Source organism: Lygodium microphyllum, chromosome 11, assembly GCF_053477565.2.
Source record: "Lygodium microphyllum isolate KBCC chromosome 11, Lygodium_microphyllum_v1.1.10, whole genome shotgun sequence".
NCBI classification, from domain to species: domain Eukaryota; kingdom Viridiplantae; phylum Streptophyta; class Polypodiopsida; order Schizaeales; family Lygodiaceae; genus Lygodium; species Lygodium microphyllum.
In genome coordinates, this window is record NC_141145.1 from 123,703,314 (window position 1) to 123,727,620 (window position 24,307).

Genomic DNA, 24,307 nt, shown 5'->3' on the forward strand with positions numbered 1-24,307 from the left:
TTTATATCCCACTTTCTTGAAGGGTTTGTAGAAAATCACTTGTGAGAGTTCCATTTTATTCTTTCTGATAGGTAATATATGTTGGCACTCATCATAGTGCTTGATAAATTGGTCCAAATATTTAAATAGTTTGGGCCATGGTAACTACAATTGAAGCACTTTTCTAGTTGTGGTGGTTGCCTCGTAGTGTCCTCTAACAATGCTACCATGTGCTTCTTATAACATAGCCTCAATCTCATGTTTAGAAATGCATATTCTTATGTAATACCCCGCCCGCGCTCCACATACAAACTCACCCCCTTACAAATTTTAATAAAATTAGTTTAAATTTTTTTTCCCTACTCACCTGGCACCACCGAACAGTTGGCGAGGTGAAGGGGGACATCAATGATGCCGAAGCGGGGAGGAAGGACATGATAATGACGATGATGGAGGAGGGAGGCCTCAAACCTACTCCCCCCCCCCCCCCCCCCCCACTTTCAACCAATCCACCATGCAAAAGGGACAAGTGGTGGCACCACTCCACCTCCTCCCCACACAGCCCCCCAATAATAAAACCCTTCGTTATTATAAAACCCCTCCCAATTGCAATGCAAAAAAGGCCTGGAATGGCATGCTCACACACACACACACACACACACACACACACACACACACACACACACACATATAGACAGAGAGACAGAGACAGAGAGAGGGAGAGGGAGAGAGAGGGAGAGAGAGAGAGAGAAGGAGAGAGGGAGAGAGTGATGGGACCTAAAATGGGCCGGCACTGGCTATGGCACTAGCCAGACCTCATGCATATGACAGACAACCCCACCACACGGCCTCACGGGCCAGGAGCATCTAAAACTCACTTTGCACTAAATGCTTATGATGATTTTGTGTTTGTATCCAATATGTAGTCCAAAGCTCATCTTCCCATCTCCTCAAAGGGAGATCCCATAACATATAGACATAATGCCTCGTAATACGCACATAGGGAAGCACCTCTCGGCGGATTTCCGTGGCTCCACTGCAACTCTCCTACACCTCAGGGATTAGCCCCAAGATGCATCGCTAACACATATAACATTCGCACAAACTCCACTCTTTCATAATTCAGTGTTCTAGGATATTTTGATTTGCCTCACAAAACTTTCCCCAACGGAAACACCCGTCTAAATCTACAGCTTAGGTTTCATGTCCTCGCAACGTTGGTCAAAGTTTATCAAACAAGTGCAATGCATTCCAGGAGATACCATGTGGCACGCTTGATGCAAGGTATATGACAATTGTGCACAACCATTTTATGATTTAAAAAAACCATGTGGGGTGCGAAAAATATCCCTTTTATGAATTTTAACTAAGCATTATGTGTTGCACTGCTTTAGGGACTAGCACCGGAACTTCCGTGCTACTAGTCACCTATATTTAATTATGGAACGATCCCTAAATGCTATGCAAAAAGAGGAAAATCAGAATTTGTATCTTTTCAGCAATTAGATCGTCGCACAAACTTCATCCTCCCCTCACCGTTTAGGTGTTGTTGCAGTGCATAGGTGTAAATGGTTGTTTTGTATCATTTTTGTATGTAAAAAGCGATAAACACTAACTATAACATAAAAGAAAAGGCCAAGCTGAGGCTTGGCCTCATTCTTTAACCTTGCCAAACATTCATGCACATAAATCTTATTTTTTCGTATTTTTTAAGCGCGAAAACCCCAATTTTCTCTATTTTTTGCTATTTTTTCCTATTTATTATTCATGGAAAATAGGTATTTTCTAATTTATTTGTATTGGCTTATTTTTTGATTGAAACTTAACATTTTCTCTGATTTTATTCCATTTCCATCCCTTTTTTGCAACTCAAAATCGAAAAAAACCACTAATTTCCATTAAAAATGACATTTTGTGAGATTTAAAGAATTAATAACGACTCTAAATCATTACGGGTTCTACATTTCTATAATTCCAGCCCTCAATCATGACGTAAACAAGGTTCAAATAAAATTTCATTGCATATGAATAACATTTGGACCATGAAACAACAAAAACAATCAAATTTCTTTGTAAAATTGAAGCATACCGCGTGTCTTGCATGTTGCGGGTTTTTTAATCATTATTCTGAGCAGCCCACATACCGACCAGCAACCATTCTTCAGTGCTGAACCTCTTTCCTCAGCCTCCACTTCAACTTGAAGCAATCCGATCACAGTCGAACAAGCATTTTTCAACCCCTCTTCTTCTTGACTCCTTGCACATGAATAGCCTCTATGCAGGAGAGAGAGGGAGGAGAGAGAATGACTAGTTTTTGTTCTCTTCACTCAGTGCATCATTTCTTGATCGGTTTGTGGCGATGGAGGGGGAAGGATAGGAGCATTCCAAGCCCAGGAGCATTCCTCTTACTTCCTCAAATCAACAAATCATGATTTTGGGAGAAAAGAGGGGCCGCAAAAAACTGACGTCTCCCCCCCCCCCCAGTCGTTTCATTTCATGGAGTTTCTTGCCCATAAGCTCTTCAATTAAGAGCTTTAAGCTAAATACCCAAAATATTTAGTTCATGCTTTTTTGCATTCACACTTCCGGTCAAATGGATTTTTTAGTTTTGAGGGAGCAAACGACATTGGAATCGAGATCCGTCTGGACGGGTGGCTTCGTGACATTGAAATCTACAAAGCTGGGCCCCGTCACGCTCTTCTCGGCTTCTGGATCCAATAGCTGCTTCACAACCCCAAACCTTGCGGGGATTAAATGGGGGATCAAACGACCTCGAAATGGAGATCCGAGACTTGCGTTGGATTCCTGACGCCATTTTGCATCTAGGAAAACTCTAGATCGACCATCCGCCACCATTTGATTTCCATGAAAATAAGCACTAGCACTTTCAGGACTTGCCGCTTAAAATCATCCTGATTACGACTTCCGCCTTCGATGAAGTCTATTTTTTCCTTGATATTCGTAATTTTTGGCTATTTTTAAGCACTTCTCGGCATAAAAAATCATATGTCATTGGCAACCACAGGATAGGGCGACTCAGCCTGTCAAATCCCACAATTAGATCTGTACAAAAACAACAAAAAGGAGCATCAAGCTGGTACAAAATAGATACACAACAAAACACATCACAGCTCATACCCTGCCTCCTGACAAAACCAAGGCATGAAATCCACGAGGAGTAGGCCCAACATAATCTAATAGAAGGCCCAAAGCCAGTCACTAACCGACTGCTCCAACATAGCCAACCTAAAAAGAACTATCAAAGAGGTCATCCTAAGTGGTGGTCTGAACTACCTACCTAACTAAGGACAACTCAACTAGGAGCTTCTCCTAGGCGCGGACTCCTATAGCCTGATCAAGAAATAGTTTCTTTTAGCACATTACTCTTCTCTTTTAGGTTTTTTTTTCTATACTCGGGCATGTAAAAAGGAGGGAGCTGAGTGTAGTGACCCAAGGAGAATAGGGCATCGGCCTCAAGTCCTGTTCGGTACCCAAGAACCTACCAAGCCCTCGCAAGGCGACACTTAATCCTTTTCTAACACTCACTTTTTTTTTCACTCCAACCTGCTTTTATTTTCTTCTTTTATGAAAAGATGTCACCCCAAGGAAGACAAGGCATCGGCCCACGGTCTTGTCTCATCCCCAGGAACCTACCAGGCCTTCGCAAGGCGATGAACAACAGCTCAAGGATTTTTCTTTCTTTCCTTTTCTATTTTTATGGGGGTCAGAACCCCTTTTTACACACCTCCGTATATTCATATATTGTCTTTCAGATCTTTAGGGTTTTGCCTCTTTCCATCATTATTTTAATAGGCTTCTCTAACTGCCTCACACTAACAGGAACTCCTAGAACGGCCACCTAATAGATCAGCAGAACAGGGTCACTAGAACTCCCATCTAAAACAAGTCTTTCAATGCCTGACAATGCCTTGCAGGAGGCAAGGACTACTTAGACCTCCCCCAGACATACCTAACCTAAACCTGGGACTTCATGCTTTAAGTGTTGGTCCCCAACAAGAAAGAAAACCCTCACACGCGCATATATCATTAATTACTTAAGGAAAACAACTAAAAAAGCAGACGAAACCACATGGAATGGCCACAAGATGCTTCTTCGCAGCAAAGGCTCCCTCCAGCGACTTCCTCAACCTGTATGGCACAATCACTAAAACAACAAAGCATTAAACATACCTACACCAAACAGAGATAGGGCCCTCTCTTAGCCTAAAGAAATAGCACTTTTCACTGCAAACTAACGGGCTCTCTTGGCCTAAAGAGATAGATTATTAAAACCTGCAAAAAACGGACCTCTTGGCTTAAAGAAATCAGACATTAACTACTTAAAACAACTGGCCCTCTTGACCTAACGGAATCAAACAAACTAGCTCATAGAGATTCCTCCTTGGAAAAAGGCAGATATACACAAATACGCCATTTCAAGGGGAAAAATAGGACACTCAGCCCTAAACTAAATGCATCAATTTATGGCCCATACCTCCTACATATATAGCAAGAGGCGTACGCATAACATGTCTTCGGATCAACCTATGTATCCAAGATAATAACGATAGATGGGTCTCGGCTACACTTTGCATTACCCATATCCACCATCACCTGCCATATAACGCATGGTCTGATAACATCCCCCACAAGCAACCAGGTCCTGTCTCATTATCAATAGCAACATCCGGAATAGGACCACAGTTGAAAAAGAGGTCCTCTTCATAAGCAAAATTAGCTAAGGAATCCGCAACTGATTCCAATAACGTGGAATTAGCTAAAGAGATATGCTCTCAAATTCATCAAGTAGGGTTATAGCAGCACCATGATACATACGAAGGAGAGGATTCTGGACTGTATATGTCCCATTGAGTTGATTTAAGATCAGCTAGAAATCCCCTTTTATTAACAACTGCCTAATGCCACCTTTCTTGGCAATATTCATTCCCATAATTAGGGATTTATACTCGGCCATGTTGTTAGTAAATCCTACCCCGAGATAAGCAGCTAATTTCATTGTGACTCTACGTCGGGGATCTCGAATAACTATGCCAACATTTCCTTTTCTATTAGGGCTCCTGGACGCTCCATCAAAGTATAATGTATACGTCCATAATGGGTTTACACAGTCAGCCAATCAAAAACTCCCCTATTTGTAATTATGATAGTCAAAGTTCAACATATTTAGAGGATGGACTGAGATGGCTCCATCGCACCTTTGTCATTAAACTCAACAAGGATGCTTGTCAAGATTTGTAAGTAGTGATGGCAGAAAACTTTAATTTCCCACACAAAGGTACCGTCTTCTTGCACAATCACTTTATATTCCTTGCTCCACTAGATAAGCCTGCCTTGATGATATCTTTGCTCGAGATATGGGTGCTCCAAATAAGGGATTAACCGCCTCTCCTGTAGGTCTCAAATCAGCCCCAACATGGACCTGCAACGCATTTAGCGTGTTAGCATACTAAGAAATAATAAGGTTTAATCTTATTAAGATTAACCTTATTCTTAAATTCCACTCTTTGTAGATCAGCTAATAGAACTGTGGATTTATTTTTACATATCCGAACTATCTTGTAAGGGCATCCCATCGAGGTTCCAAATTTCCTGGAAATAGCTCCCTACGTGCATCATAATTATAGAACTAACTGCCCCTTTTTAAAAGTACATTTCTTCGCTTTCAGATCATGCAACCGTTTCATCTGACGTTTAGCTACCTCTTGGTGCAACAAACTCTGCAATTTGAGCTCGTCTAAGTGGGCTATAGTCATAAACCACTCAAATAGGGCATCTTCATCACCCAGAGAATGATTGATTGTGAATCTAATGGTCGGAAACTCAATTTCTAAGGGCAATATACACACTCCTCCTCGTAAACTAATTTGAATGGGGTGTGGCCAGTGGCTCGTTTAAACGTCGTATTATACGCCCAAACCACCACATATAATTTTGTATCCCAGTCCCGCTTCTTTTCGAAGACTATATTGGATAGGATACGCACAACCTGCTTATTGGTACTTTCAACTTGTCCATTTGCTTGCGGATTATAGGGGGTCGTCGTGTTATGCTTGATTTTCCAAGCTTCAGTCAGACTTTTAATCACTTTATTTAAAAAGTTAGTTCCACGGTTCGATACTATTTCTTTTGGTAGACCAAAACGGCATATGATTTTCTCAAGTAGAAAACTGGCTGTCTCTTGTGCATTGTCCTGCCTCGTCGCCCGTGCTTCTGACCATTTTGTAAAGTAATCAATTGCTACTATAATGTACCTCTTCTGAGTAGTAGACGACGGGGTGATAGGACCCACAAAGTCAATACCCTACTTCTCAAATGGAAGGATAGCCATAATAGGCATAAGTGGATGCTTCCTATGTCAAGTTTGTGGGAGAGAAGGAAGGAGTCTCACTTGTAGCTTTCTTGCTTGCACAATGGGGGAATACACACAAGGGTGGAGGCTGAAAACAATTTTCCTCTTCTTAGTTGTGTAAGCCAAAAAGAACTCACATACAAAGAAATAGAAGAACCCTATATATGGGTCTCAAACCAAAGACAACTAACTAAGGTGGCATACTAACTGAGCCACGAACTAGAGTAGATAAGGATGTCAAGATTGTGGGAGAGAAGGAAGGAGTCTCGCTTGAAGCTTTCTTGCTTGCACAATGGGGGAAGACACACAAGGGTGGAGGCTGAAAACAGTTTTCCTCTTCTTAGTTGTGTAAGCCAAAAGAACTCAAGTACAAAGAAATAGAAGAACCCTATATATGGGTCTCAAACCAAACTCAACTAACTAAGGTGGCATACTAACTGAGCCACGAACTAGAGTAGATAAGGATAGCTATCATGTAGCTATTATTCATGGGCGGTGTACCAACCGTGTTTGCAACTGACAAGTCGGTGACATAAATACACAACGGTCACCCTGGCGTATCACGAGTGGAGCTCGATATCTCAACACTCCCCCTCGAGCTCAATCCCAATTCCTGCACACCAAGCAGGTCTCTGAACTTGCGCAGCTTCTCTGTGCCCAATGCCTTCGTAAATATGTCAGCTACCTGATCCTCTGTGCTGACATAAACTAGATCAATAAGACCTAGTAAAACCCTCTCTCGCACATAGTGATAATGCACCTCAATGTGCTTTGTTCTAGCATGATAGACTGGGTTATTTGCCAAGTGTATACTACTCATGTTGTCACAATAAATGACAACTGGTCCATCTGTAGACTGATGCATATCATAAAGTAGCTTATGCAACCAAGCTACCTCACATGCAGCCATTGCTGCACCCCTGTACTCAGCCTCTGTGCTCGACAAGGCAACTGTAGGCTGTTTCTTGCTGCTCCAAGTGACTGCAGCACTCCCAAAAGAGAACACATATCCACTGGTAGATCGTCTATCATAGATACTACCAGCCCAATCAGCATCAGTGTATCCATGCAACTGTATCTGAACCCCAGTCTCATAAAATAGTCCATACTGCAATGTGGACTTCACATACCTGAGTATGCGTCTAGCCGCATCCAAATGTGGTTTCCTTGGAGCCTGCATAAACTGACTTACCAATCCAACAGCATAACTCAAATCTGGCCTGGTAATAGTCATATAAATCAAACTTCCTACTATGCGTCTGTACATAGTAGGGTCTTCTAGAAGCTCACCTGCATCTGTGCTCAGCTTCACATTCTGCTCCAAAGGAACTGAAATAGGCTTACAGCCTGTCATCCCATATTTGGACAGCATGTCCAATCCATACTGCCTCTGCAAGAGCTGTATCCCACTTGGTGATCTAATCACCTCAATGCCCAAGAAATAACGCAGCTCTCCCAAATCCTTCATCTCAAACTTCTGCTTCAATAGCATTTTCACATGAAGGATATCTTCATCACTGTCACCTGTCATAATCAAATCATCAACATAAATGACAAGTAGCATAATACCTTTCTCTGTTTTTCTCACATAAAGTGAGAAATCTGCCTTGGAAATCTGAAAGCCAATAGTGACAAGATACTGTCCTATCTTGTCAGACCATGCTCTAGGTGCTTGCTTCAAGCCATACAAGGCTTTCTTCAACCTGCAAACAAACTCAGGATGAACAGCATGCACATAACCTGGTGGCTGCTCCATATAGACCTCTTCTTGCAAATCACCATGCAAGAAGGCATTCTTTACATCCATCTGATGTAAAGACCATCCCTTTGATGCAGCCATAGCAATGACTGCTCTTACGGTTGCCATCCTTGCAACCGGACTAAATGTTTCTTCATAGTCAATGCCATATGTTTGTGCATACCCCTTGACTACTAATCTTGCCTTGTATCTGTTCACAGAACCATCAGCATTGTGCTTCACCTTATAAACCCACTTACAGCCAATTGCATTCTTACCTTTAGGCAAAGGTACTAACTCCCATGTAGCATTTGCTTCCAAGGCATCCATTTCTTCATCCATGGCTTTCTCCCATTTTTCTTTTCCCATGGCTTGCTCAAAAGATGTGGGTTCTGGTTCCTGTATCACTTTGACCATATATGCATAGTGAATGGCTGTAAATCCATCATATTTCAGCCTATCCACAGGATACCTAGCTCTTGTAGACCTGCGCAAAGTAGGTTCACTCCCAGGTGCTCTCAAAACATCCCTGGTCTTCCTTACTCCAGGTGTAACAATAGAAGGAATACCCAACTCATCATCAATGCTCTGTTCTGAGCCACTGGATTCACCATCCACATAAGAGTGACCTGCATTCACATCAAACATGGGCTGATCAACCTTCTCTTTTCCTTTTCGTGATACCTGCATACCACTATCTGCATTGCTTTGAGAAGATTCTCCTGATCTCAATCTGCCTGTCCATGGCAAAGAATGTGAACCACTGCTAGAGGACGCTCCAGGTCCACTAATATTTTGTGACTGCTGCTGTGAATTCTGTGTAGCATTACCATTTTGTGCATCTTCATCATCAATCACATTTACTGGTTTATACCAGCTACTCATCTCATCAAAAACAACATCTCTGCTCACTGTAAACTTACGAGTAGAAGGGTTATAGCATCTATACCCTTTTTGCTGCAGAGAGTAACCAATAAAGATGCACTTCTCAGCTTTTGGATCCAACTTGGATCTCAGCTCATCTGGCACATGTACATAGGCAATGCAACCAAAAATTTTCAAATGAGAAATATCTGGTTTCCTACCAGTATACCTCTCCTCTGGAGTCATTCCATGTATTGCTGCAGTGGGAGTCATGTTCATTATGTAGACTGCTGTAGCAACTGCTTCAGCCCAATAAAAATCTGGCAAGTCTTTTTCATTGAGCATGGCACGAGATACCTCTCCAATATGCCTGTTTTTCCTTTCTGCAATTCCATTTTGTTGTGGGGTATAACTGCATGAATATTGCTGCTTTATGCCATGCTCCTGCAAGAACTTTGCAAACTCATTTGAGAGGTACTCTCCCCCTCCATCTGACCTTAGGCATTTTATCTGCAAGCCTGTTTCTTTTTCAACCATAGCTTTAAGAGTTTTGAAATGCCCAAAAACTTCACTTTTCTTTTTCATAAAATACACCCAAACTTTTCTGCTATAGTCATCAATAAAACTGACAAAATAATGACAGCCTCCAAGAGATGCAGCTTTAGTTGTCCACACATCAGAGTGAATTAATTCCAATGGCTTCTCACTCTCTTGAACATGTCTAGGAAATGGTTTCCTTGCCTGTTTTCCAAACTGACAGGCTTCACATACCTTATGCATTTCTGCAACCTTGAATTTCGGCAAACCTGCAACAATATTTTGGGCCTGCATTGATTTAAGTCGCTGTACATTAACATGACCAATGCGTTTATGCCAGATATCAATATCTGCAACTACACCGGTCCCATGTGCAAACATTGCTGCACTCAATTCAGACATGTCTGCATCCAATGTAAACATTCTGCCCTTCTTCTTTCCTTTTGCTATCAAGCGACCTTTATTTTTCATATCCTCAACAAAGCATCCATGAGGATTAAATCTGACCTGCAAGCCCTGTTCAACCATTTGACCAACTGAAACCAGATTCTTGGTGATATTCGGGACATGAAATACATCGGACAGGTATTTCTTTTTCCCATCCTGCATAGACAAAGGAATTTTTCCAATCTGCACAATAGGATGTGCAGTATCATCACCAGTCTCCACAAATCCTGGTTTTTCCATTTTCCTTGCATCCTCCATCCATTCTGCATGACCTGTCATGTGGTTTGATGCACCTGAGTCAACATACCATACATCATTGCTTTCTTCTGCACTTGTCATAGAATTGTTCATGTGCTGCACCATGAACAAATGCTCATTTCTGTCATCACCCTGTCTACTAGAAGATGCATAATTCCCTTGTTGCAGTTTTCCATTCATGATGTCATTCTGCTTTTTATAGCAGTCTTTAGCCATATGACCCATTTTACCACAATAGTAGCATTCAACATTACTGTTTGCATTTTGACCTCTTTGCCATCCACCACGACCTCTTTGGCTCCCCCTGCCTCTAGAGTTACCACGTCCTCCTCCATAGGACTGGTTTTCTTGAGTTTGCTGCATATTCTGATTTCTACCACGGCCTCCAAATCGGCCTCCTCTACCTCTGCCTCTACCTCTTCCAGCATTTGAGTAGAAGACAACTTCTTTTGAAGTTCCTCCTGAAGAAGATGCACCACCATTTCTCTGCTCCTCAGAAATTAGAAGAGCAATCAACTCCTCAAAATCAGGAAATCTTTCACGAACTGAAATGGATGTCCGAAACTGTGCATAATCCTTTCCTAGACCATTCAAGGTCACGGAAACTAAATCATCATCTTCCACTGGCGACCCAATGGAAGCAAGTGCATCTGCAATCTTCTTCACCTTCATGTGGTAGTCGTTGATGCTCATATTTTCTCTTTGCACATTGTGCAACTCTTGCTTGAGCTGCATTTTCCTGGCTTGCGTATTTGTGCTATACATTTTTGACAAAGTATCCCATGCCTCCTTTGGCGTACTTGCATCCTGAATATGCACAATCATAGAGTCTGAAATGCTGATAGACAGCCAATACATAACTTTCCTGGCTCTCTCATGCCATGTTTTAAATGCCTGCATTTGTTGTTGATTGGGAACATCAGGAAGAACTGGTTCTTCTTCATTTCCTGCAACAAATTCCCAATATCCTTTTCCCATAAGGAAATTCGTCATTCTAAACTTCCATGCCTGGAAGTTGTTCTTGTCAAGCTTTTCAGTGACAATCTGTGAAAGAGAATCAGATGCCATTACAGAATACTGCAAGAAATTCTGTTACTGCAAAAAACACAGCTTCACCCTCACAAGGGCAAATCTGCAAAACTGGCGAAAGTGGTATTTGACCACACAGTCACTTCCTAGTGACGATTTTGCATAAACAGGAACCAAGGATGATTCTGAAACTCCCAATGTCTCTGCGCACAAGCATACGATGCAATTTCTACAGTAACTTTTCACCGACCTGTAGAACAGTGGTCGCACAGCATAAAACTGAGCCTTTTCCTGAGTGCGTGCAGAAAACTTCCGTCTGCAAAACAGGCCCCGAAATGGCCTCAAATCAAAAAAACAAGGTCGCCAAGGGCTAAAGCCCTTTCCCGTAGCATATACCGCCCTGTTGCTTCACCGCGAAGGGCGTCTCAACCTGAGACAATGCACTCCTGTACTTTCCGGCTGTGCTACCTGCAGAGATCTGCTCCCAAAACAGAAAATGAAAGCAACACTGCTCCTCTTACCAGAACACCGCGAGCTTGGCTTGCTTTCTTGAGCTCCTTACCACGAACAAGGCTCTGATACCATGTCAAGATTGTGGGAGAGAAGGAAGGAGTCTCGCTTGAAGCTTTCTTGCTTGCACAATGGGGGAAGACACACAAGGGTGGAGGCTGAAAACAGTTTTCCTCTTCTTAGTTGTGTAAGCCAAAAGAACTCAAGTACAAAGAAATAGAAGAACCCTATATATGGGTCTCAAACCAAACTCAACTAACTAAGGTGGCATACTAACTGAGCCACGAACTAGAGTAGATAAGGATAGCTATCATGTAGCTATTATTCATGGGCGGTGTACCAACCGCGTTTGCAACTGACAAGTCGGTGACATAAATACACAACGGTCACCCTGGCGTATCACGAGTGGAGCTCGATATCTCAACAAAGGATAGCTATCATGTAGCTATTATTCATGGGCGGTGTACCAACCGCATCTGCAACTGACAAGTCGGTGACATAAACGCACAACGGTCACCCTGGCATATCACGAGTGGAGCTCGATATCTCAACACTCCCCCTCGAGCTCAATCCCAATTCCTGCACACCAAGCAGGTCTCTGAACTTGCGCAGCTTCTCTGCGCCCAATGCCTTCGTAAATATATCAGCTACTTGATCCTCTGTGTTGACATAAACTAGGTCAATAAGACCTAGTAAAACCCTCTCCCGCACATAGTGATAATGCACCTCAATGTGCTTTGTTCTAGCATGATAGACTGGGTTATTTGCCAAGTGTATACTACTCATGTTGTCACAATAAATGACAACTGGCCCATCTGTAGACTGATGCATATCATAAAGTAGCTTATGCAACCAAGCTACCTCACATGCAGCCATTGCTGCACCCCTGTACTCAGCCTCTGTGCTTGACAAGGCAACTGTAGGCTGTTTCTTGCTGCTCCAAGTGACTGCAGCACTCCCAAAAGAGAACACATATCCACTGGTAGATCTTCTATCAGAAATACTACCAGCCCAATCAGCATTAGTGTATCCATGCAGCTGTATTTGAACCCCAGTCTCTTAAAATAGTCCATACTGCAATGTGGACTTCACATACCTGAGTATGCGTCTAGCTGCATCCAAATGTGGTTTCCTTGGAGCCTGCATAAACTGACTTACCAGTCCAATAGCATAGCTCAAATCTGGCATGGTAATAGTCATATAAATCAAGCTTCCTACAATGCGTCTGTACATAGTAGGGTCTTCCAGAAGCTCACCTGCATCTGCGCTCAGCTTCACATTCTGCTCCAAAGGAACTGAAATAGGCTTACATCCTGTCATCCCATATTTGGACAGCATGTCCAATCCATACTGCCTCTACAAGAGCTGTATCCCACTTGGTGATCTAATCACCTCAATGCCCAAGAAATAACGAAGCTCTCCCAAATCCTTCATCTCAAACTTCTGCTTCAATAGCATTTTCACATGAAGGATATCTTCATCACTGTCACCTGTCATAATCAAATCATCAACATAAATGACAAGTAGCATAATGCCTTTCTCTGTTTTTCTCACATAAAGTAAGAAATCTGCCTTGGCAACCTGAAAGCCAATAGTGACAATATACTGTCCTATCTTGTCAGACCATGCTCTAGGTGCTTGCTTTAAGCCATACAAGGCTTTCTTCAACCTGCAAACAAACTCAGGATGAACAGCATGCACATAACCTGGTGGCTGCTCCATATAGACCTCTTCTTGCAAATCACCATACAAGAAGGCATTCTTTACATCCATCTGATGTAAAGACCATTCCTTTGATGCAGCCATAGCAATGACTGCTCTTACAGTTGCCATCCTTGCAACTGGACTGAATGTTTCTTCATAGTCAATGCCATATATTTGTACATACCCCTTGACTACTAATCTTGCCTTGTATCTGTTCACAGAACCATCTGCATTGTGCTTCACCTTATAAACCCACTTACAACCAATTGCATTTTTACCTTTAGGCAAAGGTACCAATTCCCATGTAGCATTTGCTTCCAAGGCATCCATTTCTTCATCCATGGCTTTCTCCTATTTTTCTTTTCCCATGGCCTCCTCAAAAGAAGTGGGTTCTGGTTCCTGTATCACTTTAACCATATATGCATAGTGAATGGCTGTAAATCCATCATATTTCAGCCTATCCACAGGATACCTAGCTCTGGTAGACCTGCACAAAGTAGGTTCACTCCCAAGTGCTCTCAAAACATCCCTGGTCTTTCTTACTCCAGGTGTAACAATAGAAGGAATACCCAACTCATCATCAATGCTCTGTTCTGAGCCACTGGATTCACCATCCACATAAAAGTGACCTGCATTCATATCAAACATGGGCTGATCAACCTTCTCTTTTCCTTTTCATGATACCTGCATACCACTATCTGCATTGCTTTGAGAAGATTCTCCTGATCTCAATCTGCCTATCCATGGCGAAGAATGTGAACCACTGCTAGAGGACGCTCCAGGTCCACTAATATTTTGTGACTGCTGCTGTGAATTCTGCGCAGCATTACCATTTTGTGCATCTACATCATCAATCACATTTACTGGTTTATACCGGCTACTCATCTCATCAAAAACAACATCTCTGCTCACTGTAAACTTATGAGTAGAAGGGTTATAGCATCTATACCCTTTTTGCTGCAGAGAGTAACCAATAAAGATGCACTTCTCAGCTTTTGGATCCAACTTGGATCTCAGCTCATCTGGCACATGTACATAGGCAATGCAACCAAAAATTTTCAAATGAGAAATATCTGGTTTCCTACCAGTATACCTCTCCTCTGGAGTCATTCCATGTATTGCTGCAGTGGGAGTCCTGTTCATTATATAGACTGCTGTAGCAACTGCTTCAGCTCAATAAAAATCTGGCAAGTCTTTTTCATTGAGCATGGCACGAGATACCTCTCCAATATGCATGTTTTTCCTTTCTGCAACTCCATTTTGTTGTGGGATATGACTGCATGAATATTGCTGCTTTATGCCATGCTCCTGCAGGAACCTTGCAAACTCATTTGAGAGGTACTCTCCCCCTCCATCTGACCTTAGGCATTTTATTTGCAGGCCTATTTCTTTTTCAACCATAGCTTTAAGAGTTTTGAAATGCCCAAAAACTTCACTTTTCTTTTTCATAAAATATACCCAAACTTTTCTGCTATAGTCATCAATAAAACTGACAAAATAATGACAACCTCCAAGAGATGCAGCTTTAGTAGTCCACACATCAGAGTGGATTAATTCCAATGGCTTCTTACTCTCTTGAACATGTCTAGGAAATGGTTTCCTTTCCTGTTTTCCAAACTAACAAGCTTCACATGCATTATGCATTTCTGCAACCTTGAATTTTGGCAATCCTGCAACAATATTTTGGGCCTGGATTGATTTAAGTCGTTGTACATTAACATGACCAATGTGTTTATGCCAGATATCAATATCTGCAACTACACCGGTCCCATGTGTAAACATTGCTGCACTCAATTCAGACATGTCTACATCCAATGTAAACATTATGCCCTTCTTCTTTCCTTTTGCTATCAAGCGACCTTTATTTTTCATATCCTCAACAAAGCATCCATGAGGATTAAATCTGACCTGCAAGCCCTGCTCAATCATTTGACCAACAGAAACCAGATTCTTGGTGATATTCGGGACATGAAATACATCGGACAGGTATTTCTTTTTCCCATCCTGCATAGACAAAGGAATTTTTCCAATCTGCACAATAGGATGTGCAGTATCATCACCAGTCTCCACAAATCCTAGTTTTTCCATTTTCCTTGCATCCTCCATCCATTCTGCATGACCTGTCATGTGGTTTAATGCACCTGAGTCAACATACCATACATCATTGCTTTCTTCTGCACTTGTCACAGAATTGTTCATGTGCCGCACCATAAACAAATGCTCATTTCTGTCATCACCCTGTCTACTAGAAGATGCATAATTCCCTTGTTGCAGTTTTCCATTCATGATGTCATTTTGCTTTTTATAGCAGTCTTTAGCCATATGACCCATTTTACCACAGTAGTAGCACTCAACATTACTGTTTGCATTTTGGCCTCTTTGCCATCCACCACGACCTCTTTGGCTCCCCCTGCCTCTAGAGTTACCACGTCCTCCTCCATAGGACTGGTTTTCTTGAGTTTGCTGCATATTCTGATTTCTACCACGGCCTCCAAATCGACCTCCTCTACCTCTGCCTCTACCTCTTCCAGCATTTGAGTAGAAGACAGCTTCTTTTGAAGTTCCTTCTAAAGAAGATGCACCACCATTTCTCTACTCCTCAGAAATTAGAAGAGCAATCAACTCCTCAAAATCAGGAAATCTTTCACGGACGAAAATGGATGTTCGGAACTGTGCATAATCCTTTCCTAGACCATTCAAGGTCACGGAAACTAAATCATCGTCTTCCACTGGCGACCTAATGGAAGCAAGTGCATCTGCAATCTTCTTCACCTTCATGTGGTAGTCATTGATGCTCATATTTTCTCTTTGCACATTATGCAACTCTTGCTTGAGCTGCATTTTCCTGGCTTGCGTATTTGTACTATACATTTTTGACAAAGTATTCCATGCCTCCTTTGGCGTACTTGCATCCTGAATATGCACAATCATAGAGCCTGAAATACTGATAGACAGCCAGTACATAACTTTCCTGGCTCTCTCATGCCATGCTTTGAATGCCTGCATTTGCTGTTGATTGGGAACATCAGGAAGAACTGGTTCTTCTTTATTTCCTACAACAAATTCCCAATATCCTTTTCCCATAAGAAAATTCGTCATTCTAAACTTCCATGCCTGGAAGTTGTTCTTGTCAAGCTTTTCAGTTACAATTTGTGAAAGAGAATCAGATGCCATTACAGAACACTGCAAAAATTCTGTCACTGCAAAAAACACAGCTTCACCCTCACAAGGGCAAATCTGCGAAACTGGCGAAAGTGGTATTTGACCACACAGTCACTTCCTAGTGATGATTTTGCATAAACAGGAACCAACGATGATTCTGAAACTCCCAATGTCTCTGCGCACAAGCATACGATGCAATTTCTACAGTAACTTTTCACCGACCTGTAGAATAGTGGTCGCACAGCATAAAATAGGGTCTTTTCCTGAGTGCATGCAGAAAACTTCCACCTCCAAAACAGGCCCCGAAATGGCCTCAAATCAAAAAAACAAGGTCGCCGTGGGCTAAATCCCTTTCTCGCAGCATATACTGCCCTCTTGCTTCACCGCGAAGGGCGTCTCAACCTGAGACAATGCACTCCTGCACTTTTTGGCTGTGCTACCTGCAGAGATCTGCTCCCAAAACAGAAAATGAAAGCAACACTGCTCCTCTTACCAAAACACCGCGAGCTTGGCTTGCTTTCTTGAGCTCCTTACCACGAACAAGGCTCTGATACCATGTCAAGTTTGTGAGAGAGAAGGAGAGAGTCTCACTTGTAGCTTTCTTGCTTGCACAATAGGGGAATACACACAAGGGTAGAGGCTGAAAACAGTTTTCCTCTTCTTAGTTGTGTAAGCCAAAAAGAACTCACATACAAAGAAATAGAAGAACCCTATATATGGGTCTCAAACCAAAGACAACTAACTAAGGTGGCATACTAACTGAGCCACAAACTAGAGTAGATAAGGATAGCTATCATGTAGCTATTATTCATGGGCGGTGTACCAACCACATCTGCAACTGACAAGTCGGTGACATAAACGCACAACGGTCACCTTGGCATATCACGAGTGGAGCTCGATATCTCAACATCCTATTCTCTCGACTATCATGTCTTTGACATGTATCACATCTCTTGACATAGTCAAATGAATCCTAGAAGATGAAGGGCCACCAATATCCAACTCTTAAAGCTTTATGTGCCATTAACCACCCATCAAAGTGCCCTCCACAAGCGGAATCATGGCACTCTTCCAAAATAAAGGGGACCTCATCAAGCATCACACATCGGCGATAAATATCATCAACACCCTGCCGATATAATGTGCCTGCGATTAAGGAAATTTTTAATGCCTACTGTTTAATTTTCCTCTTCTCCGATTTTGATAAAGTAGCTCCAGTCTCTCTCGTAGAAAGATAGTGTGTTATAACAGCATACCAGGAGAGAATAGACATCGTATCAATCTTGAACAAAGTTTCCATGTCACTTCCTTCAACCACGACCTCTTTGGATCTCCGAAATCCACAAGACACTCTACAATGCCCTGAAGCTTCGACGGCTTGCTCTTAATCTTATAATCAAGTTCTTGCAAAGTGATTAACCACTTTGCGAAATGGTCAGGCGGCTGTAACTTATTCAACAACAATCGAAGCCCTTCCGCCTTGGTATAAAAAACCACCCTCTCATAAAGAATGTAGTGCCTAAACATTTTGGTCGCAAATATCATCGCAAGGCACAACTTCTCCATATAGGTGTAGTTAATTCTCGATATGCCCAACTTCCAACTAGCAAAAGCTATCAGATGATACCACTTGTCCTCCCAAATTTGGGCCAAACAGTAGCTAATACTATACATGGTTGCTGCTGAAAATATATAGAACATTTCACTCCTTTTTGGTGCTTTTAAAACAAGTGCTTTGGCAAGCTCCTTCTTCACATCATCAAAAGACACTTTGCAAGCATCACTCCATGAAAACTAGCAATTAAAGGACAAAAGGTTTGTCAGCGGTAACGTTCTTTCTGCCAAGGCATTGATAAACCTCCAATAATACCCTACTGATGACAGAAAGCTATGCACTTCCTTTGGAGTACGGGGTAGACTCATGGCGACTATGACCTTGATCTTTTCAAGATCAGTCACAATCCCTACGGAACTGACCACATGGCCTAACAAGAGCCCGTAAGGGACTCCAAAGATGCACTTTTATGGGTTAAGAGCTATGAAAATTTGTCTGCAACGCTCAAAACACTTCCGCAAAACGATCAATTGTCTATCCCTTACGGTGGATGCCCCCAAATTGTCAATGAATACTTTCAGCTCCTCTAGGGAGATGTCACCAAAGGTCTTGCCAGCTATTCTTTGTCACAAACCAGGTGCATTACACAACCCAAATGCCATCACATGGTATGCAAAGGTACCAAAGACTATAATAAACGTCGTTTTTAGCTTGTCTTGCTCAGCGATCGCCATTTGGTTATACCCTGCAAAGCAGTCCATAAACGAATAGATTTTCCTACCCGCTAGTTGATCCAAAATTTGGTCAATAAATGACAGCGGGTAGTAATCTTTAACAGTCTGCTTATTCAGCTCTCTAAAATCTATGCAATGATGGATTTGATTATTCTTCTTCTTCCTGATCAGAACTGGTGAGCACCATTCAGTATGCTGAACAAGAAAGATCAAACTCGCTTTCTGCAACTTCTATAGTTCCTCATATGACCCGTCCCTTAATTCAAAAGGCATAGGCCTTACTTTTTGACGTACAGGGCAGGTACCTTCCTTTACAGGAATAGTATGCACAGCTAGACTGGGAGGAATACCCTGAAGTTCATCCTAGCTCCAAGAAAAGATATCGCGAAACTCTCGAATTAAGGACACATAATCCTCTCTTTCTTCCAAACTGAGCATGGATCCTAATTTAATTCGCCGCGAATCATTTAGTGTACCAAGATCTAGCTCAATAACGTCTGCGTCTCTTATTCGATCATGAGGTTCTATAGACTCATTCAAGGTTATCTGATAAATATCCTCTATAGTGGACCCTTCCTTAGATCCATCACTCGATGACGTCTCACTACCAGATGGATCATCTACTGTTTCTAGTTCAGTGGAGGATAGTGGAGCTCTCTCACTCTAAGGAGACTCAAGGTAAGCATCCACTATTACACGATGGGCACCTCGACCTAGAATCACTCGACTAGCAGGTATATCGACTTGACAGCCTGTCCATAGAATCCATGGCCTGCCTAGCAAAACCCGATAGCTAGGACGTCCTGCAAACCTTATCACCCTAAATTCGAGATAGCATTCCACGCTCACAAGTGTAACATGGACCTTAGTAATGCAACCTTCTAGTTGTCTTAGACTATCCTCAGCCATCCTAAGAAGTGCGGAGCCGTCTTTACTTATGATATTGACGGAGGATCCAGTGTCCACGATAGCGTGCTCCACTAATATTCCATCCACATATGTTGGAACCCTAGAGCAATGCTTTTCAGCATGATCGAACCAATCTTCCCCCACTCTAGCTATTCCCAAAGGTTCTACTATATACCTTATACGCAAGATTTTCTTGAATTCCTTGCATAATCCTAGAGAAAGTTTAATCAATTGCAGGAGATTCACGTCTGGTTTAACTTCATAAAGGGAGCTTGCTAGATCAAAGTCGTGATAATTAGCCAAATTTCTCTTCTCGTGCCAAACCATTCTCTCCTTTGTTCTTTCAATCGGCTTTAGTGCCTCTTTTTTAGCCTTTACCTTCTTTCTTGACAATCCTTTATCCTCCTCAGGATCGGTTTTACTACCAACAGGTCTTAACGGTCCACCTTTCTTATCAAGATTCAGGACTCCCTTTTCCCTAGCATCTTGTTTAGGGCTTCCTTCGACAGGTTTTACATTATCGTTTTCACCCTCTTTAGCATTTTGGCCTCTTTTTACGGCTCGTAGATTAGAATTTTCAGCACCATTAACACGTACAGCCTCAATAAGGTTGACTCCACTTCCATGAGGTAACTCCTCTACAACAGCCTTTCCTCTTTGCAGTATTTGCCTTGGTCCATCGTCTTATTGGAGATTATTCCCTTGTGTGTGATGGTTAACAGGACCTGGTTGTTTACTCCGTTGTTGGAGAGAACTGATCTTACTCCAACAGGTAGCAGCTAAGTGGCCAAACTTTCCACAAATATCACATTTGAAATTTGGAAAATTCCTAGAGAAATGTTGGCCCCCACACCACTTACAACTGAATCTTGAGGGGCCACCCTCTTCAGGGCGTCGGCTCCCTATCAAATTCTATTGCTTCTTAAGAAAATTGACATCCACAGCTATTTGTCGATATTGTTCAAAGATCATATTACTGTAGTGCTTCATCATATCCTTAACTTCACCAAGGACATTAGAAGCACTTGACTCATAGCCGTGATCGTCAATCTGTCACCCCATAGGCCTAATCACTTGATTAGGCATTATCCGCTAACCAACTCGGACAACATTAGGATTCATTATTTGGTTTCCACCACTATTTAGTGAGGTCGCCTGACTAGCCATAGGCATAATCATGCTAGGAGGAGCTGGTAACATAGGCAGATTTGACATAATATTCCCTTTGCCACTTGTATTTAACATGGGGTCCCCTTGACTCCCATTGGTCAAGGGGCCAAATTATTACCATTCCAATTTATCCTTGCTGCATAAGCCACTTGCAAGCGCGACTCTACTCCTGCTTGGTAATGGCAGTGTCAATATCAGCCAAAGCAACACTACTCAGTTGCACCTAGATATTCAAATCCAATCTATGTAGGAAATACTGCAACTGTGCAGCCGCTGGAATGGGAATATAAGCATTAAGTTTGCGAAGAACTTGCTTTAGTTTCTTGGCATATGCTTGGACATTCTCATTTGGCTCTTAGCATGTTATATTCAAAACATGCAACCAATTTTTTCCACCCTTCTCAGGGGCAAACTCCCTACGGAAAGCCATAAAGAATTGGGCACTACTAGCTATGGTTCCGGCTTCTAGACCATGATACCACACTACCGCTCTTCCTTTTAATGTCATGTTGAAGGACATTATTAAGTGTCCTTCATCTTGGATTCGATAGTTGAACATGAGCATTTGAAACTCCTTAATGTGGAGTTCTCCATCTTCTTCTGCTAACCCATGAAAAATGGGCAACGGTGCTCCTAATGCCGGTAAATCCGGTGTACCTGTTGGAATTGCGATAGATTGTGCCATGGCTACAACCAGATTGACAACAAGAGTTTGTGTAGGCAACACTACACCCCCACTTGTTGTGGGTTGATTAACTGGAAATAGGGAAGTACTAAGGCTTTCGCTTGCACTCGAAGGGCTACTCGTAACACCTAGGTTACTAGAACCACTGCCACTTATGCATAACGGGTTGCTCCTTTGAGGAGAATAGCATCTTACAATCTCCAACCGCCGTCTAGCTCTCTCAGTACGTTCTGCTTTTTGTATTTCGGCTTGACGGTCCTTGTCAAAGGACATAAACCAACTATTTGGTCCCTAAATACCCTAGATTCGAGAAACACCACTTGTTGGCGGCTCCCGACAAACGCACCACTGATGGGACCTAAAATGGGCCAGCACAGGCTATGGCACTAGCCAGATCTCATGCATACAACAGACAACCCCACCACACGGCCTCGCGGGCCAGGAGCATCTAAAACTCACTTTACACTAAATGCTTATGACGATTTTGTGTTTGTATCCAATATGTAGTCCAACTTCATCTTCCCATCTCCTCAGAGGGAGATCCCATAAGATATAGACATAATGCCTCGTAATACGCACATAAGGAAGCACCTCTCGACGGATTGCCGCGACTTCACTGCCACTCTCCTACACCTCACAGATTAGCCCCAATATGCGTCGCTAACATATATAACATTCGGACAAACTCCACTCTTTCATAATTTAGCATTCTAGGAGATTTTGATTTGCCTCACAAAACTTTTCCCAATGGAAACACCCATCTAAACCTACAACTTAGGTTTCCTGTCCTCTCAGCGTTGGTCAAAGTTTATCAAACAACTGCAATGCATTCCAGGAGATACCACGTGGCATGCTTGATGCAAGGTGTATGACAATTGTGCACAACCATTTTATGATTTAAAAAAACCATGTGGGGTGCAAAAAATAGCCCTTTCATGAATTTTAACTAAGCGTTATATGCTGCACTGCTTTAGGGACTAGCACCGGAACTTCCGTGCTACTAGTTACCTATATTTAATTATGGAACGATCCCTAAATTCTATACACAAAGAGGTAAATCAGAATTTGTATCTTTTTAGTAATTATATCATCGCACAAACTTCATCCTCCCCTCACCGTTTAGGTGTTGCTGCGGTGCATAGGTGTAAATGGTTGTTTTGTATCATTTTTGTATGTAAAAAGTGATAAACACAGACTATAACATAAAAGATAAGGCCAAACTGAGCCTTGACCTCATTCTTTAACCTTGCCAAACATTCACACACATAAATCTTATTTTTTCATATTTTTTTAGCGCGAAAACCCCATTTTTCTCTATTTTTTGCTATTTTTTTCTATTTATTATTCATAAAAAATAGGTATTTTCTGATTTTTTTGTATTGTCTTATTGTTTTGACTGAAACTTAATATTTTCTCAGATTTTATTCCATTTTCATCCCTTTTTTGCAACTTGAAATCGAAAAAAACCACTAATTTCTATTAAAAATGACATTTTGCGAGCTTTACAGAATTAATAACAACTCTAAATCATTACGGGTTCTACATTTTTGTAATTCTAGCCCTCATTCATGATGTTAACAAGGTTCGAACAAAATTTCATTGCATATGAACAACATTTGGACCATGAAACAACAAAAACAATCAAATTTCTTTGTAAATTTGAAGCCTACCGCGTGTATTGCGTGTTGTGGGTTTTTTAATCATTATTCTGAGCCCGACCAGCAACCATTGTTTAGTGTTGAACCTCTTTCCTCAGCCTCCACTTCATCTTAAAGCAAGCCGCCGATCACAGTCAGACAAGCATTCTTCAGCCCCTCTTCTTCTTGACTTCTTGCACATGAATAGCCTCTATATAGGAGAGAGAGGGAGGAGAGAGAAAGATTGGTTTTTGTTCTCTTCACTCGGTGCATCATTTCTTGATCAGTTTGTGGCGATGGAGGGGAAAGGATAGGAGCATTCTAGGCCTAGGAGCATTCCTCTTACTTCCTCAGATCAACAAATCATGATTTTGGGAGAAAAGAGGGGGTGCAAAAAACTGACGCCCCCCCTCCCCCCCCCCATCATTTCATTTCGTGGAGTTTCTTGCCCATAAGCTCTTTAATTAAGAGCTTTAAGCTAAATACCCAAAATATCTAGTTCATGCTTTTTTGCATTCACGCTTTCGCTCAAATGGATTTTTTAGTTTTGAGGGGGCAAACGACATCGGAATTGAGATCCGTCTGGACGACTGGCTCTGTGGCATCGAAATCTACAAAGTTGGGGCCCGTCACACTCTTCCTGGATTTCAAATCCAATAGCTGCTTCACAACCTCAAACCTTGCGGGGATTAAATGGGGGATCAAACGACCTCGAAATGGAGATCCAAGACTTGCATTGGATTCCTGACGCCATTTTGCATCTACGAAAACTCTAGCTCGACCATCCGCCACCATTTGATTTCCATGAAAATAAGCACTAACACTTTTGGGACTTGCAGCTTAAAATCGTCGTGATAGCCACCACCGCCTTCAATGAAGTCTATTTTTCCCTTGATATTCGTAGTTTTTGGCTATTTTTAAGCACTTCTCAGCATCAAAAATCATATGTCAGAGAGAGACAAGGGAAGAAGGAGAAGAAGAAGAAGAAGAGGGACACAGAGAGAGAGAGAGAGAGAGAG